Here is a 6351-nt window from a genome sequence, read left to right as displayed (position 1 = left end):
CAGCAGAACTCTGCAAGGACAGACGGTGGAAGAAGTACATGCAGTACAGAAAGTGCCGCAACATAAAGATATGATCAGTTGCAATTTTTGTGGTAAAACACATGCAAGGAACAAGAACTTGTGTCCAGCTTTTGGTAAGACGTGCAAGAAATGTGGCAAAGACAACCATTTTGCTGGCAAATGTAGGTCACACGCTGAACAAAATAGAAGACAGAGAGCCGTGCATGCTGTAACAGAGGAGACTGGTGCATATGAGGACGTCGCCACAATAACAGAAACATGTAAAAACCAGGAAATGGTGAACCATTTGCAGGAGAACAAAGATTAAAGTCAGCAACTTTTCGCAGGTATGTTGCTGAACCAAAAAATGGTTGACTTCCAAATAGACTGTGGTGCCACCTGTAATGTTATACCTATTCAACTGCTGAGTCCAAACACACAGTTGGAGCCAACAGAAAAGGTGTTGTTGATGTACAACAACAGCAAACTGTGGCCACTGGGCAAGTGTAAGGTAAAAATCAGAAATCCTCGCAATAATAAATTGTACAGATTGGAGTTTCAAGTGGTGGACCAGAAGGATAAGCTTCCTTTGATTGGCAGAAAGGCCTGTGAAGCCATGAAGCTGATTAAAGTACAATATGATAACATTATGGCGATGGACAGTATTGTTAAAGGACATTGTGCTGTCGAGGACAACGTCGAGGGAGGCATGACACTGGAAAACATCAAAGTTAAGGCTGCAGCTAACGATTATTTTTCTATCGATTAATCTATGGATTATTTTTTTCGATTAATCGGTTAATCTATAGATTATTTTTTCGATTCATCTATAGATTATTTTTCCTTTTACCGATTATTTTTTATTTTATTTTATTTAAAATGAAGATGAAAAAATAAAAGTAGACCAGTTTTTTCAAAAGGCATGGCCTTTATTTACAAAAAAAAAATATGGCCACTCAGTCAACATTGACAACAACAACACAAAATATTCTGTAACAATGTAAACATTTAAAACTTTTAACATTTAACACAATTAAAAGTAGCTTATTTGCTTTTTAATGTGCAAATATAAAAGTAAACATCCAGTGCAAATCTTAATATTCTGCAATAGTATAAGCATTTCAAAAATAAAAGTATTGCTTATTTTGCTTTAAAATGTGCAAAAATAAAGATAAACATCCAATACAAAAAAGTGCAAAATGAAATATTCTGTAACAACAGTGTAAACATTTCAACAAACGTGAAAGTATTGCTTATTTGCTAAAATGTGCAAAAATAAAGATAAACATCCAATACAAAAAAGTGCCAATCTAAATATTCTGGAGCACTGTAAACATTAAGTATTGCTTTTAAAATGTGCAAAATAAACATCCAGTCCAACACAGTACACAATAACCAATTCTACTCATTCCAGTGAGTGACTAACAGTTGTAATGAAGAAAGGTTAGCATGTCTACTTGCTTTGCTTCTTTTCTTGTTTACAATATTCCCAGCAGCTGAAAATAGGCGCTCAGAAGGGGTCGATGCGAGCTGAGCTGCAGTTTAAGTTTCTAGTAGGTCAACGGGCTCATAGTGATGTTACTAGTAGTTGACTGGGAGGTGTTTATTATCATTTGGGGAGAGTCCGCTGCCTGATGCTCACCTGCTAAACACCTATCTGCTCGACGCTGAAGCGCTGACTACATGCGCTATGAATACGCACTGCTGATTGGCTGATAATGCTTTGTGTGCACCAATCAGATGGTTGTGTGGGTGGGACAATGCTGCGTGTGTACCAATCAGATGGTTGTATGGGTGGGACAATGCTGCGTGCTGAGACAGAGGCAGAGGAGCAAAGCAACTTGTTAAGACTTTAGCAGCTAAAGTTAGCTTTAGCTTAGAAACTCGTTCGGTACACCCCCGTACCGAACCGAAAGCCCCGTACCGAAACGGTTCAATACAAAACACATACCGTTACACCCCTAGCAGATACAAATGACACATTCATGTTTTTGTGTAATGATGACAACGTATGCTAACGCGGACGATTGACTAGTTGATGGTTGATGGTTTTCTTTTCAAATGTTCGTTCATAGCCGTTGTGCTGCTATGATAGGCCATTTCCGCTCGACACAGTGTGCATACAACAACATTATTAGGCTGTGTATTGAAATACTCCCACACTTTTGACGACTTTTGGCGTGCGTTTTTCCCCTCGCTCGCACAGTCTGCTTTGCGCTCCGCCATGACGGTAGTGTGACGTAAATATGCGACGCGTCGACGCACAAAAACGGCGTCGACGTATTTACGTAACCGATGACGTCGACTATGTCGACGTGTCGTTTCAGCCTTAATCAAAGTGGAATATGAGGATGTTTTCAGCGGTCTGGGATGCCTGGAGGGGGAGTACCCCATAGAACTGGACAGAAGTGTACCCCCAGTGAAACTGCCTAAACGCAGAGTGCCAGTAGCTCTGCTGACACCACTGAAAAAGGAACTAGCAGAACTACAAAATAAAGAAATTATTGCACCAGTAGAATGTAGCACTGACTGGATAAGCAGCATGGTGACGGTGACGAAACCAAATGGAAGACCTAGGATTTGCATTGATCCGAAACCGCTGAACAAGGCGCTGAAAAGAAGCCATTTTCCACTTCCTACCATTGATGACATACTTCCGGAGCTTTCGAAAGCAAAGGTGTTCACAGTGTGCGATGTCAAGCATGGCTTTTGGCACGTGAAACTGAGCGAAGAATCCAGCTACATCACAACCTTTGCTACCCCATTTGGCCGGTTCCGTTGGCTCAGAATGCCGATGGGAATCAGTCCGGCTCCTGAAGTTTTTCAAAGAAAACTCATACAGGCGCTTAATGGGTCTGCATGGTATATATGTTATTGCTGATGATGTGCTTATTACGGGAGAAGGTGAGACAAAGGAAGAAGCAGAAAGAGATCATGATGCAAACTTGAGGTGTTTCCTGGCTAGATGCAGGGAGAAAAACATTAGACTAAATGCTGACAAGTTTAAACTGAGGCAACAGTCTGTGCCCTACATTGGTCATCTGCTGACTGCAGATGGTCTTCAGATTGACCTTGATAAAGTGCAAGCAATTAGCGAAATGCCCCGTCCAACTGATGTTAAAGGGGTACAGAGGCTTGTAGGTATGGTAAACTACTTATCCAAATTTTTTGATCATCTATCTGATGACTGTGAGGTTTTGAGACAACTTACACACAGAGACAATATGTGGGAATGGACAGATGTGCAAGAGTCAGCGTTCCAGAGACTTAAAGACAAAATATCGAAAGCACCGGTGTTAAAGTATTATGACCAGGATATGGAACTGACACTACAGTGTGATGCGTCAGACACTGGCCTAGGGGCTGCTTTAACTCAGGAAGGCAATCCTGTGGCGTTTGGTAGTAGAGCTCTCACTCCTACCGAAAGAGGATACGCGCAGATAGAGAAGGAATGTTTGGCTATTGTTTTTGGTATGGAAAAATTCCATGAGTATACCTATGGCAGGAAAGTGACAGTGCAGAGTGATCACAAGCCACTAGAGAATATTCTCAAAAAGCCACTCCTTAGTGCACCTAAAAGATTGCAGCGGATGCTACTTAGGCTGCAAAAGTATGACATAAATGTTGTGTATTTGCCTGGGCGAGAAATGCTATTAGCGGATACTTTGAGCAGGGCATATTTGCCAGACGGCACGAAAGGAAATGTTGAGACTGAGGTCGAGACAGTGAACATGGTGGAATACTTGCCTATATCGCTTGAGAGATTAGCTGCCATTAGAGAGGATGCTAAACTGCAGAAAGTGGTAGGCTTTATTCTATCAGGTTGGCCAAAGACTAAACAGGAGCTGCAACATGACATTCAGCGCTATTTTTCATTTCAGGATGAACTTAGTGTACAGGATGGTATTGTATTTAGGGGTGAAAGGGCAGTTATACCTGATAAACTGAGAACTGATCTTACACGCCGCATTCATTCACCACATTTAGGAGTTGAGGGATGTCTCAGGAGAGCACGTGAATGTGTATATTGGCAAGGTATGAATGACCAGGTAAAGACTTTTGTTTCAAAGTGTGACATTTGTAGATCAGTAGACCCCAAGCAGCCAAGAGAGACACTTAAACCACATGATATGGTGTTTAGACCATGGGCCAAAGTTGGAACGGATTTGTTCAAATGGAAAAACAGGGTTTATTTGATTACAGTAGATTATTACTCCAATTTCTGGGAAGTAGATTACCTGCCGGACACAAAAAGCAGCACTGTAATTCATAAGCTGAAGGCTCACTTTGCAAGACATGGCATACCGGATGTGGTTGTGTCAGACAATGGGCCACAATATTTGTCCGAAGAGTTCCAGAGATTCAGCCTAAGGTGGGAGTTTGTGCACAGAACTTCATCACCGGGATACCCACAGAGCAATGGGATGGCCGAGTCTGCTGTAAAGACAGCCAAGCGACTTATGCTAAAAGCTGAAGCTGCCGGGCAAGATCCGTACTTGGCTATGCTGGATCATCGAAACACACCCAGTCAAGGTCTGGAGACAAGCCCTGCACAGAGACTGTTTAGTAGGAGGACTCGGACCCTACTGCCAACAAAAGATACCCTCTTGACACCAAGGGTCATGGACTGTGAGCAGGGACTGAAAGGCAACAGACTGAGGCAGGAAATATATTAGAACCGCTCAGTCAAGGACTTGGATGGTCTCAAGAGTGGAGACAGTGTGAGAGTTCAGCCCTTTGAGCCGTGTAAAGTCTGGAAAGTCGCAAAGGTGGTGAAGGAGGTGCACCCCAGGTCTTACGAGGTGAAGTTGGAGTCAGGTGCTGTTCTGCGGAGGAACCGTCGACACCTCAGGCGCAGCCATGAAACACCTGCCCCGCCTCTACAATCAGGAACATTCAATGACACGACTACGATGGATATTCAACAACGTAGAGATGACCAGTCGGTTGCTGTGACCAGAGCAGGTCGTAGAGTTTTTCGTCCACGTTTTCTAAAATACTATACACAATGACTATTGAAAAAAGAAAGGAAAAAAAAGGGGAAGATGCAAATATCTTGCTATTTGATGTGAAATTTCTCTGTTAAGACGAAAAGAAAACCATACTGTAAAAGTAAGGAATGACCGGTGATACTGTTATTTTTTGTTTTCATCCTGGGTTGGTTTGTAAGTAAGATGATACTTTCATGTTCTACTGTAACTGTTTTATAGAATGTCTACAATCTAAGTTTTATTGTATTTTGCAATACAATGTTTTTCTATATAATTAGGCAGGATAGGGTTAAGGTAAAGTAATCTCTATTGAAAAAAGAAATGAAAAAAAATAGAAAGGATGTTACAATATGATTGTTACATTGATACTCCAGCATATTAATATATGTTGCAGGGGGGAACGTTTAGAGTGGGACACACTGTACAGGAAGTAAGCGGGCTAGTGTGAGTGAGTCACCTGGAATTGTACCTGCACGGAAGTTGCCAATAAAGTACAAGTGAGCAAATATACTGCTCTAACCGTCCACTCTTTATGGTTGGGAATATAACGGACTAGAGTGAAACACTCTCGAAGTTCAACTAGGATTAGATATAAATATGTCCATTTGTGTATTCCATCAAGGATAGTGCTCGAAGGGGGTGGACTAATAACAGCGAATAAGGAGTTCTAATAAAACCAGTAATTACATGAATTATTATTCTCAACCTTTTTTTGTGAACATGGGCTTTTGCGCCCTCTTGCGTTTGTTTTTTAACAAGACGCCCCTTTATAACATCGCTTTATATAATAAAAATACATGTTTTTTTATGTGACGTCAATGAGGATGTCTAAATAACAGTCTTTCTAACCAATCAAAAACACAGGATTGGATTTAATATTTGTTTAATGCCTATACTAATAATCACATTTATGTTTATGCATTTTAAATTTTAAACAAATCTCAAAGTCTAACAATGGGTGCATACTAAGGCTGAAACGACGCGTCGACGTAGTCGACGTCATCGGTTACGTAAATACGTCGACGCCGTTTTTGTGCGTCGACGCGTCGCATATTTACGTCACACTACCGTCATGGCGGACCGCAAAGCAGACGATCAAAGCAGACGATGCGAGCGGTGCGAGCGAGGGGGGAAAAGCATGCCAAAAGTGGTCAAAAGTGTGGGAGTATTTCAATAAACGGCCTAATAATGTTGTTGTATGCACACTGTGTCGAGCGGAAATGGCCTATCGTAGCAGCACAACGGCTATGAACGAACATTTGAAAAGAAAACCAACTAGTCAATCGTCCGCGCAAGCATACGTTGTCATCATTACACAAAAACATGACTGTGTCATTTGTATCTGCTAGGGGTGTAACGG

This window comes from Entelurus aequoreus, linkage group LG03, assembly GCF_033978785.1.
Source record: "Entelurus aequoreus isolate RoL-2023_Sb linkage group LG03, RoL_Eaeq_v1.1, whole genome shotgun sequence".
NCBI classification, from domain to species: Eukaryota; Metazoa; Chordata; class Actinopteri; order Syngnathiformes; family Syngnathidae; genus Entelurus; species Entelurus aequoreus.
Note: the sequence above shows the minus strand (reverse complement) of the source record.